Consider the following 13,509-nt stretch of genomic DNA (forward strand, 5'->3'; position numbering starts at 1 on the left):
GTGAAAATGGCTGGCTGCACTAAAGGCTTTGAGATTTGAAGTAAAATAATATTTAATAATTAGAATGAGACAACTGAAACAAATATAGAAGATATGGAAAATCCACTTGCCACATAAAAAGACATGAATCTCAAAATTAAACTTGAATGTTCTGATAGATATTGCAGTTTTGAGATACTTTTCAATTTACTTCTGTTATTAAATATACTTTGTTCTCTTGGTATTCTTTGTTGCACTAATGGAAGCTAGCTGGTGATTGGTGTCAATGCCTGAATGCCTCAGCTTGCTTCAAGAAGGGTATGACTGCTCTTGAGCTGACTTTAAGTATCAGTTTAACACCTTTGCGGGAGTTAAACACATAGTTATATGCAAGCAATAGTGCAATAGCAATGCTATAATACAGTACAACATTTTTCTGTATGTTTATGTCCCTTTAAGGGTTAAATAACAACTGAACCATAAAAATGAGTTCTTTAGTATAACGGTAACCAGTAAACCTAATGAAGATATTACTACAGCAATAATCACAATATAATCTTCACCCTCATTACAATTAACCCTGTACTGCCTGGAAATGACAAGTGTATTAACCCTAATTGTGCTGGTCCTCATAACATTAATCCCTCTACCAGAACTCCACTCAGGAGCAAAAGCATCCCCCACATGTGCATACACAACTCCCTCAGCTTCTAAAAGATGATTGAACACAATCTCTCCAACAGCATAACTCCTCCTAACATCTAAAAATGCTACTCACAACACCACCGCAAAATCTTCTAGCGCCCCTTGGCCCCATACAAGACTATCTCCTTTGCGATTCAACTAGCAACCAAGTGACCCTCAAGCTCATATACTCAAAGAGTATATCATACCACTTAAATGGTATTTTTGAACCATAATCCTTATTTCAGTGATGTCGATGTTTGGCTTCTTCCAGCCCGAACAAAGGTATCATTCTTTACAATATTGTAGTTTGGGTATGCTTTTCCATCTATTTAGAGCTGTAAATTGCTAATTGGTACAGCACCAAAAAATTACGTTCCTCAGAATATTTCTGAACGAATATTCAGGGGAATTCATTTTTTGAATGTTTGTTTGCTGTACTATACGATATTCGATATTAGATAAACACTACGAAAATCATCTCCAGAATCTAAATGTTATGTTATTATCAAAAGGAGTTTCAATAAAAAATTACTGTTAACATTAAAAATATTTAATTAAGACTTATGCACAAACCTACAAAAACTGTTCAATTTTTTAAAAAGAGCACTCTGGAGAGAATGGCGCAAAGGATTTAGATTTATTTTCAAAGAATATATTTTTAAGACATAATGGATATGATTTAATAATTACTTGAAAGAACAAAGCTCCGGAAGCACTGTAGTAACATCTTGTTATGAAAATATACCTGCAGACGGAGCTTCTAATGTTTAGTAGCGAGTTAAGCACCCTCACAGTCAACTAAAGATCAGTAAGTAAACACATTCTAGGGAGCTTGTAGGGAAGAAACAATTATATTTTCCTCAACCATAGAATTCTGTTGTAAACCAAAATATAGCCCTAGATGAGGCATTTGTCTTCATCCTTAAATATGTAATGTAGTTAAAGGGACATTCCGGTCAAAATTTAAATGCACATAGATGAATTACATATTTGAATATAAACATATTTGAAATATACATGTATTGGATAAATTGCTTCTAGAAAAAGATATCACTGGTTTAGTGTTAACATTTTTCTCTGCACGTGCATGTGAAGAATAGTTAGATATTCTCAGTGCACCAGCATTTTAAATACTGCAGCTTACCAGAGTGCCAGAGGGGCTTGTATCATGCCAGCAGTTAACAAATTGAGTCATTACCAGATGATACAAGCACCTTAGGCTCTCTGAACAAGTGCTATGTTTAAAATGCTGGTGCATGGTGCATACTTAAATACATTTTTGAAACAGCTATAGTTTTTATTAGAAACATTTTTGCTAATGCATGTATATTGCAAAAAAAATTCTATTAAAAACTGAAATGCATCCATGTGGATTCCAATTTTGGATGGAATGTCCCTTTAAATGAGTTACTATGAGTTATATGATTAAGTATGCTATGTAGTTACATGACAATACACATACTGACTAACAGACCATAACATTTTTATTTGAAAGTGCAGGTTCATGAGTTAAAGGGACAGTCAATTCCAAAAAAAAACCTTCATGATTCAAATAGGGCCTGAAATTTTAAACAACTTTCCAATTTACTTCTATCACCAATTTTGCTTTGTTCTCTTGGTATTCTTAGTTGAAGGCCACCTCTAATCTGAAAGCATCTTGACAGTTTTTCACCACTAGAGGGAGTTAGTTCATGTGTTTCATTAAGATAACAATGAGCTCATGCATGTGAAGTTACCTAGGAGTGAGCACTGATTGGCTAAAATGCAAGTCTGTCAAAACAACTGAAATAAGGGGGCAGTTTGCCAAGGCTTACATACAAGGTAAAAAGTTTATTGGTTATGCAAAACTAGGGAATAGGTAATAAATGGATTATCTATTGCTTTAAACAACAAAAATGCTGGTGTTAACTGCCCCCTTAATTGTATAAGAGTATTTTCATGTGATAATAATAATAAAACAGAAAGTATTTCAGTCACATCTCCAACTGTCAGTTAAAATTATTTTATGCATGCTTGCTGGTACTTCTCAATGCTGCCCATATAATTGCTTTAAGACAACAACCGGCTCCCTGGTTTCTAATGTTAGCTATTTTTACATCAGTCTTGAAAGTGAAACGTCAGGTATAGACCCTCTATTTTGTAATAAATAATTATGCCTGTTGGCTTTTTTGGCAGAATAAGGTATTAACTCTCAATCAGTGGCGTATTTAGGTTTAGTCCTGCCCTAGGCACTCACAATTCTGCTGCACCCCCCCCCCCCTAAAGGATTTAGGCCTTTTTCCCCTCAGGGTGTAAAATGTTTTTTTGTTTTTTTTCTCATAACAATTCAAAAGAAAATGGCTAGCAAAACACTTGCATACAGGTGGGATGAATTGCATGCATCTCATACCATTTTCTCCCCGAGAGAAGGGAGAGAAAAGAAGGGGAGGGGAGAAAAGGGAGGGAAAGGAAAGAAGGGAGGGAGGGGAAGAGAGAGAGAAGAGGAAAGTGGGGAGGGAGAGGAGAAAAGGGGGGGGGAAAGAAAGGATTGAAAGAAGGGAGCAAGGGAGGGAGTTGAGAGAAAGAAGGGAGGGAAAGAAGGGAGGGAGGGAAATAAATAAGGGAGTGAGTTAAGAGAGGGAGGGAGTTGAGGGAGGAATGGAGTTGAGGGAGGAAGGGAGGGAGAAAGGGAAAGAAGGGAGAGAGGAAGTGAGGGAAAGAAGAATACACTTTGAAACAATCACTGCCCTTCACATGCATTGCCCGTTTAGTATTTACTCTGTGGGTTCATGAATGAAGAGAAAGCTAACTATTAGTAGCTAACATACATTAGCACTGAGAGTTTATGATTAGACTTCACAAGCTGATCTAAGCAGTGCACAGACACATCCAGTCTGTTAGTTACTAAGACCTGCAATAAGCACTGCGCTCACAGACCCACCACAATTGACAAGGGGAGGCAGCATATCGGTCTTCTCCTCCAGTCTCACCTTGTAAGCCTATCCCCGGGGCAAGTTTCTCACCAAGAACGCTTCCAGTTTGAAAAATGCCGGCGGCTCTAAATGAAGCAAAAGTTTAAAAGAGCACTGCCTGTCAAGAGTGACCTTAATCAGCGCACGTGCCTTGTCTTCTCTGTAAAAGCCTGCACTTTATCACTCACTGTACTGTGTGATGGCTTTTAGAGAGAGAATAGGGCATATGTGCTGCCCCCCCAAATCTGTCGAACTAGGCACCGGCCTTGCTAGCCTAGGCCATAATACGCCCCTGCTCTCAATGCTAGGTTAGGTAAATTGCATTTGAGTATTGACCATGAGACATAGGGGCCCATTTATCAAGCTCCGGATGGAGCTTGAGGTCCTGTGTTTCTGGCGAGCCTGCAGGCTCACCAGAAACACCAGTTATGAAGCAGCGGTCTAAAGACCGCTGCTCCATAACCTGTCCTCCTGCTCTAAGCAGGCAGACAGACATTGCCATAATTCATCCCGATTGAGTATGATTGGGTTGATTGACACCCCCCTGCTGGCGGCCCATTGGCTGCAAATCTGCAGGGGGCGGCGTTGCACCAGCATCTCACAAGAGCTGCTGGTGTAATGCTGAATACGGAGAGCGTATTGCTCTCTGCATTCAGCGAGGTCTGTCGGACCTGATCCGCACTGTCAGATCAGGTCCGACAGACCTTTGTTAAATAGGCCCCATAAACATCTCTTCCTTTCATTGAGGAATCCAGCCCCTCTGGCTCACTGGTCCCCACAATTTCAGATGTTGGTGTCAATTTGTTAGCAAGTTTCACAGTGAAAGTTGCTTGTGTGTGTATTATCAGTAAATGTTTAAATATACAGATATCAAATCAGGCACTTCTCATACAAATCACCTTTTTTTCTACTCAAGACTATTATTGTGGTACTGAATATAATTGTGCAAAACCAGAGCACACCTTTATCTTTAACATTAAAGCATATTATCAGTAATGACTTTAGGAAAACAATGTTATCACACATAAAACTAGAGATGAACTAATCAGTACTTAGAGATCTACTAGTAGACCACAATCTACATTTTAGGCATCTTATTTAGGTTTTTACAGAAGGCATGATATGGTTGCCAGTCCACAAAACTCGAATAATATATTTATATAAAAAAAAGACCTTTGTATGAAATCGTCGCTTCTCAAACTGTGGGGCGCGCTTCCCCAGGGGTGTGTCAGAGCTCTTAAAGGGACATGAAACCCACATTTTTTCTTTAATGATTCAGATAGAGAATACAATTTTAAACAACTTTCTAATTTACTTCTATTATCTAATTTATTTCAATCTTTTTGTAACATTTGTTGAAAGAGCAGCAATGCACTACTGGTTTCTAACTGAACACACGGGTGAGCCAATGAAAATCGGTATTTAAATGCAGCAACAAATCAGCAGCTAGAACCAAGGTTCTTTGCTGCTCGTGAGCTTGCCTAGATAAACCTTTCAGCAAAGGATAACAAGAGAAGGAAGCAAATTAAATAATAGAAGTCAATTAGAAAGTTGTTTAACATTGTATTCTCTATCTAAACCATGAAAGAAAAATTTTGGGTTTCATGTCCCTTTAAGGGGAGGCGCGGGAACAGAAGCGAAGTGTTTATTTTTTATTTAATGTGCAGTAAGGTTTCATAAACTCTCCTGCGAACAGCACCGTGATAAGGAGACTGAGTGCCTCCTGAGCCCCTTCTGAGGATCATTGCCGTAAGTACAGAGGTCAAGAAGTGGGCTATGATGATACTTGTGGCTGCAGCCCTCCAGCTGTCGCAGCAGGTGATCTGGGCCCTTGGTAAGTAGCCTGACAGACACCGCTGAGCTGTGGTGCTGCAGCTCAGAGATTTGCTGTATCCTCATCGCGTGCATGATTTCCATGGGCATAGCACTGAGCACACCAGGGGGCACCAGACTGGAACACGGGCACTGCTGCTCAGACTACAGGGGTGCGACCAGGTGACAGCTCAGCCTGTGTATGAGTGTAGTGCATCATATAAACAGCCCAGCCTGAGTATGTGTGTAGTGCATCATATAAACAGCTCAGCCTGTGTATGAATGTAGTGCATCATATAAACAGCTCAGCCTGTGTATGTGTGTAGTGCATCATATAAACAGCTCAGCCTGTGTATGAGTGTAGTGCATCATATAAACAGCTCAGCCTGTATATGTGTGTAGTGCATCATATAAACAGCTCAGCATGTGTATGAGTATAGTGCATCATATAAACAGCTCAGCCTGTGTATGAGTGTAGTGCATCATAAAAACAGCTCAGCCTGTGTATGAGTGTAGTGCATCATATAAACAGCTCAGCCTGTGTATAAGTGTAGTGCATCATATAAACAGCTCAGCCTGAGTATGTGTGTAGTGCATCATATAAACAGCTCAGCCTGTGTATGAATGTAGTGCATCATATAAAAAGCTCAGCCTGTGTATGTGTGTAGTGCATCATATAAACAGCTCAGCCTGTGTATGAGTGTAGTGCATCATATAAACAGCTCAGCCTGTGTATGAGTGTAGTGCATCATATAAACAGCTCAGCCTATGTATGTGTGTAGTGCATCATATAAACAGCTCAGCCTGTGTATGAGTGTAGTGCATCAGATAAACAGCTCAGCCTGTATATGTGTGTAGTGCATCATATAAACAGCTCAGCCTGTGTATGAGTGTAGTGCATCATATAAACAGCTCAGTCTGTGTATGAGTGTAGTGCATCATATAAACAGCTCAGCCTGTGTATGAGTGTAGTGCATCATATAAACAGCTCAGCCTGTGTATGAGTGTAGTGCATCATATAAACAGCTCAGCCTGTATATGTGTGTAGTGCATCATATAAACAGCTCAGCCTGTGTATGAGTGTAGTGCATCATATAAACAGCTCAGCCTGTATATGAGTGTAGTGCATCATATAAACAGCTCAGCCTGTGTATGAGTGTAGTGCATCATATAAACAGCTCAGCCTGTGTATGAGTGTAGTGCATCATATAAACAGCTCAGCCTGTGTATGTGTGTAGTGCATCATATAAACAGCTCAGCAGCCTGTGTATGAGTGTAGTGCATCATATAAACAGTTCAGCCTGTGTATGAGTGTAGTGCATCATATAAACAGCTCAGCCTGTGTATGAGTGTAGTGCATCATATAAACAGATCAGCCTGTATATGTGTGTAGTGCATCATATAAACAGCTCAGCCTGTGTATGAGTGTAGTGCATCATATAAACAGCCCAGCCTGTGTATGTGTGTAGTGCATCATATAAACAGCTCAGCCTGTGTATGAGTGTAGTGCATCATATAAACAGCTCAGCCTGTGTATGAGTGTAGTGCATCATATAAACAACTCAGCCTGTGTATGAGTGTAGTGCATCATATAAACAGCTCAGCCTGTGTATGTGTGTACTGCATCATATAAACAACTCAGCCTGTGTATGAGTGTAGTGCATCATATAAACAGCTCAGCCTGTGTATGTGTGTAGTGCATCATATAAACAGCTCAGCCTGTGTATGAGTGTAGTGCATCATATAAACAGCTCAGCCTGTGTATGATTGTAGTGCATCATATAAACAACTCAGCCTGTGTATGAGTGTAGTGCATCATATAAACAGCTCAGCCTGTGTATGTGTGTACTGCATCATATAAACAGCTTAGCCTGTGTATGAGTGTAGTGCATCATATAAACAGCTCAGCCTGTGTATGAGTATAGTGCATCATATAAACAGATCAGCCTGTGTATGTGTGTACTGCATCATATAAACAGCTTAGCCTGTGTATGAGTGTATTGCATCATATAAACAGCTCAGCCTGTGTATGTGTGTAGTGCATCATATAAACAGATCAGCCTGTGTATGTGTGTAGTGCATCATATAAACAGCTCAGCCTGTGTATGAGTGTAGTGCATCATATAAACATCTCAGCCTGGGTATGAGTGTAGTGCATCATATAAACAGCTCAGCCTGTGTATGAGTGTAGTACATCATATAAACAGCTCAGCCTGTATATGTGTGTAGTGCATCATATAAACAGCTCAGCCTGCGTATGAGTGTAGTGCGTCATATAAACAGCTCAGCCTGTGTATGAGTGTAGTGCATCATATAAACAGCTCAGCCTGTGTATGAGTATAGTGCATCATATAAACAGCTCAGCCTGTGTATGAGTGTAGTGCATCATATAAACAGCTCAGCCTGTGTATGAGTGTAGTGCATCATATAAACAGTTCAGCCTGTGTATGTGTGTAGTGCATCATATAAACAGCTCAGCCTGTGTATGAGTGTAGTGCATCATATAAACAGCTCCTGTGTATGAGTGTAGTGCATCATATAAACAGCTCAGCCTGGGTATGAGTGTAGAGCATCATATAAACAGTTCGGCCTGTGTATGAGTGTAGTTCATCATATAAACAGCTCAGCCTGTGTATGAGTGTAGTGCATCATATAAACAGCTCAGCCTGTATATGTGTGTAGTGCATCATATAAACAGCTCAGCCTGTGTATGAGTGTAGTGCATCATATAAACAGCTCAGCCTGTGTATGTGTGTAGTGCATCATATAAACAGCTCAGCCTGTGTATGAGTGTAGTGCATCATATAAACAGCTCAGCCTGTGTATGAGTGTAGTGCATCAAATAAACAGCTCAGCCTGTGTATGAGTGTAGTGCATCATATAAACAGCTCAGCCTGTATATGTGTGTAGTGCATCATATAAACAGCTCAGCCTGTGTATGAGTGTAGTGCATCATATAAACAGCTCAGCCTGTGTATGTGTGTAGTGCATCATATAAACAGCTCAGCCTGTGTATGAGTGTAGTGCATCATATAAACAGCTCAGCCTGTGTATGATTGTAGTGCATCATATAAACAGCTCAGCCTGTGTATGAGTGTAGTGCATCATATAAACAGCTCAGCCTGTGTATGTGTGTACTGCATCATATAAACAGCTTAGCCTGTGTATGAGTGTAGTGCATCATATAAACAGCTCAGCCTGTGTATGAGTGTAGTGCATCATATAAACAGCTCAGCCTGTGTATGAGTGTAGTGCATCATATAAACAGATCAGCCTGTGTATGTGTGTAGTGCATCATATAAACAGCTTAGCCTGTGTATGAGTGTAGTGCATCATATAAACAGCTCAGCCTATGTATGTGTGTAGTGCATCATATAAACAGCTCAGCCTGTGTATGTGTGTAGTGCATCATATAAACAGCTCAGCCTGTGTATGAGTGTAGTGCATCATATAAACAGCTCAGCCTGGGTATGAGTGTAGTGCATCATATAAACAGCTCAGCCTGTGTATGAGTGTAGTACATCATATAAACAGCTCAACCTGTATATGTGTGTAGTGCATCATATAAACAGCTCAGCCTGCGTATGAGTGTAGTGCATCATATAAACAGCTTAGCCTGTGTATGAGTGTAGTGCATCATATAAACAGCTCAGCCTGTGTATGAGTATAGTGCATCATATAAACAGCTCAGCCTGTGTATGAGTGTAGTGCATCATATAAACAGCTCAGCCTGTGTATGAGTGTAGTGCATCATATAAACAGTTCAGCCTGTGTATGTGTGTAGTGCATCATATAAACAGCTCAGCCTGTGTATGAGTGTAGTGCATCATATAAACAGCTCCTGTGTATGAGTGTAGTGCATCATATAAACAGTTCAGCCTGTGTATGAGTGTAGTGCATCATATAAACAGCTCAGCCTTTGCATGAGTGTAGTGCATCATATAAACAGCTCAGCCTGTTTGAGTGTAGTGCATCATATAAACAGCTCAGCCTGTGTATGAGTGTAGTGCATCATATAAACAGCTCAGCCTGTGTATGTGTGTAGTGCATCATATAAACAGCTCAGTCTGTGTATGAGTGTAGTGCATCATATAAACAGCTCAGCTTGTGTATGTGTGTAGTGCATCATATAAACAGCTCAGCCTGTGTATGAGTGTAGTGCATCATATAAACAGCTCAGCCTGTGTATGAGTGTAGTACATCATATAAACAGCTCAGCCTGTATATGTGTGTAGTGCATCATATAAACAGCTCAGCCTGTGTATGTGTGTAGTGCATCATATAAACAGCTCAGCCTGTGTATGTGTGTAGTGCATCATATAAACAGCTCAGCCTGTGTATGAGTGTAGTGCATCATATAAACAGCTCAGCCTGTGTATGAGTGTAGTACATCATCTAAACAGCTCAGCCTGTGTATGTGTGTAGTGCATCATATAAACAGCTCAGCCTGTGTATGAGTGTAGTGCATCATATAAACAGCTCAGCCTGTGTATGAGTGTAGTGCATCATATAAACAGCTCAGCCTGTGTATGAGTGTAGTGCATCATATAAACAGCTCAGCCTGTGTATGAGTGTAGTGCATCAAATAAACAGCTCAGCCTGTGTATGAGTGTAGTGCATCATATAAACAGCTCAGCCTGTGTATGTGTGTAGTGCATCATATAAACAGCTCAGCCTGTGTATGAGTGTAGTGCATCATATAAACAGCTCAGCCTGTGTATGAGTGTAGTGCATCATATAAACAGCTCAGCCTGTGTATGAGTGTAGTGCATCATATAAACAGCTCAGCCTGTGTATGTGTGTAGTGCATCATATAAACAGCTCAGCCTGTGTATGTGTGTAGTGCATCATATAAACAGCTCAGCCTGTGTATGAGTGTAGTGCATCATATAAACAGCTCAGCCTGTGTATGTGTGTAGTGCATCATATAAACAGCTCAGCCTGTGTATGAGTGTAGTGCATCATATAAACAGCTCAGCCTGTGTATGAGTGTAGTGCATCATATAAACAGCTCAGCCTGTGTATGAGTGTAGTGCATCATATAAACAGCTCAGCCTGTGTATGAGTGTAGTGCATCATATAAACAGCTCAGCCTGTGTATGAGTGTAGTGCATCATATAAACAGCTCAGCCTGTGTATGAGTGTAGTGCATCATATAAACAGCTCAGCCTGTGTATGAGTGTAGTGCATCATATAAACAGCTCAGCCTGTGTATGAGTGTAGTGCATCATATAAACAGCTCAGCCTGTGTATGTGTGTAGTGCATCATATAAACAGCTCAGCCTGTGTATGTGTGTAGTGCATCATATAAACAGCTCAGCCTGTGTATGAGTGTAGTGCATCATATAAACAGCTCAGCCTGTGTATGAGTGTAGTGCATCATATAAACAGCTCAGCCTGTGTATGAGTGTAGTGCATCATATAAACAGCTCAGCCTGTGTATGAGTGTAGTGCATCATATAAACAGCTCAGCCTGTGTATGTGTGTAGTGCATCATATAAACAGCTCAGCCTGTGTATGTGTGTAGTGCATCATATAAACAGCTCAGCCTGTGTATGTGTGTAGTGCATCATATAAACAGCTCAGCCTGTGTATGAGTGTAGTGCATCATATAAACAGCTCAGCCTGTGTATGAGTGTAGTGCATCATATAAACAGCTCAGCCTGTGTATGAGTGTAGTGCATCATATAAACAGCTCAGCCTGTGTATGAGTGTAGTGCATCATATAAACAGCTCAGCCTGTGTATGTGTGTAGTGCATCATATAAACAGCTCAGCCTGTGTATGTGTGTAGTGCATCATATAAACAGCTCAGCCTGTGTATGAGTGTAGTGCATCATATAAACAGCTCAGCCTGTGTATGAGTGTAGTGCATCATATAAACAGCTCAGCCTGTGTATGAGTGTAGTGCATCATATAAACAGCTCAGCCTGTGTATGAGTGTAGTGCATCATATAAACAGCTCAGCCTGTGTATGTGTGTAGTGCATCATATAAACAGCTCAGCCTGTGTATGAGTGTAGTGCATCATATAAACAGCTCAGCCTGTGTATGAGTGTAGTGCATCATCTAAACAGCTCAGCCTGTGTATGTGTGTAGTGCATCATATAAACAGCTCAGCCTGTGTATGAGTGTAGTGCATCATATAAACAGCTCAGCCTGTGTATGAGTGTAGTGCATCATATAAACAGCTCAGCCTGTGTATGAGTGTAGTGCATCATATAAACAGCTCAGCCTGTGTATGAGTGTAGTGCATCATATAAACAGCTCAGCCTGTGTATGAGTGTAGTGCATCATATAAACAGCTCAGCCTGTGTATGAGTGTAGTGCATCATATAAACAGCTCAGCCTGTGTATGAGTGTAGTGCATCAAATAAACAGCTCAGCCTGTGTATGAGTGTAGTGCATCATAAAAACAGCTCAGCCTGTGTATGAGTGTAGTGCATCATATAAACAGCTCAGCCTGTGTATGAGTGTAGTGCATCACATAAACAGCTCAGCCTGTGTATGAGTGTAGTGCATCACATAAACAGCTCAGCCTGTGTATGAGTGTAGTGCATCATATAAACAGCTCAGCCTGTGTATGTGTGCAGTGCATCATATAAACAGCTCAGCCTGTGTATGTGTGCAGTGCATCATATAAACAGCTCAGCCTGTGTATGAGTGTAGTGCATCATATAAACAGCTCAGCCTGTGTATGAGTGTAGTGCATCATATAAACAGCTCAGCCTGTGTATGTGTGTAGAGCATCATATAAACAGCTCAGCCTGTGTATGAGTGTAGTGCATCATATAAACAGCTCAGCCTGTGTATGTGTGCAGTGCATCATATAAACAGCTCAGCCTGTGTATGAGTGTAGTGCATCATATAAACAGCTCAGCCTGTGTATGAGTATAGTGCATCATATAAACAGCTCAGCCTGTGTATGAGTGTAGTGCATCATATAAACAGCTCAGCCTGTGTATGTGTGCAGTGCATCATATAAACAGCTCAGCCTGTGTATGAGTGTAGTGCATCATATAAACAGCTCAGCCTGTGTATGAGTGTAGTGCATCATATAAACAGCTCAGCCTGTGTATGAGTGTAGTGCATCAAATAAACAGCTCAGCCTGTGTATGAGTGTAGTGCATCATATAAACAGCTCAGCCTGTGTATGTGTGTAGTGCATCATATAAACAGCTCAGCCTGTGTATGTGTGTAGTGCATCATATAAACAGCTCAGCCTGTATATGTGTGTAGTGCATCATATAAACAGCTCAGCCTGTGTATGAGTGTAGTGCATCATATAAACAGCTCAGCCTGTGTATGAGTGTAGTGCCTCATATAAACAGCTCAGCCTGTGTATGTGTGTAGTGTATCATATAAACAGCTCAGTCTGTGTATGTGTGTAGTGCATCATATAAACATCTCAGCCTGTGTATGAATGTAGTGCATCATATAAACAGCTCAGCCTGTATATGTGTGTAGTGCATCATATAAACAGCTCAGCCTGTGTATGTGTGTAGTGCATTATATAAATAGCTCAGCCTGTGTATGAGTGTAGTGCATCATATAAACAGCTCAGCCTGTGTATGTGTGCAGTGCATCATATAAACAGCTCAGCCTGTGTATGAGTGTAGTGCATCATATAAACAGCTCAGCCTGTGTATGAGTATAGTGCATCATATAAACAGCTCAGCCTGTGTTTGAGTGTAGTGCATCATATAAACAGCTCAGCCTGTGTATGTGTGCAGTGCATCATATAAACAGCTCAGCCTGTGTATGAGTGTAGTGCATCATATAAACAGCTCAGCCTGTGTATGAGTGTAGTGCATCATATAAACAGCTCAGCCTGTGTATGAGTGTAGTGCATCAAATAAACAGCTCAGCCTGTGTATGAGTGTAGTGCATCATATAAACAGCTCAGCCTGTGTATGTGTGTAGTGCATCATATAAACAGCTCAGCCTGTGTATGTGTGTAGTGCATCATATAAACAGCTCAGCCTGTATATGTGTGTAGTGCATCATATAAACAGCTAAGCCTGTGTATGAGTGTAGTGCATCATATAAACAGCTCAGCCTGTGTATGAGTGTAGTGCCTCA

The sequence above is a fragment of the Bombina bombina genome, chromosome 6 (genome assembly GCF_027579735.1).
Source record: "Bombina bombina isolate aBomBom1 chromosome 6, aBomBom1.pri, whole genome shotgun sequence".
Taxonomy (NCBI): Eukaryota; Metazoa; Chordata; class Amphibia; order Anura; family Bombinatoridae; genus Bombina; species Bombina bombina.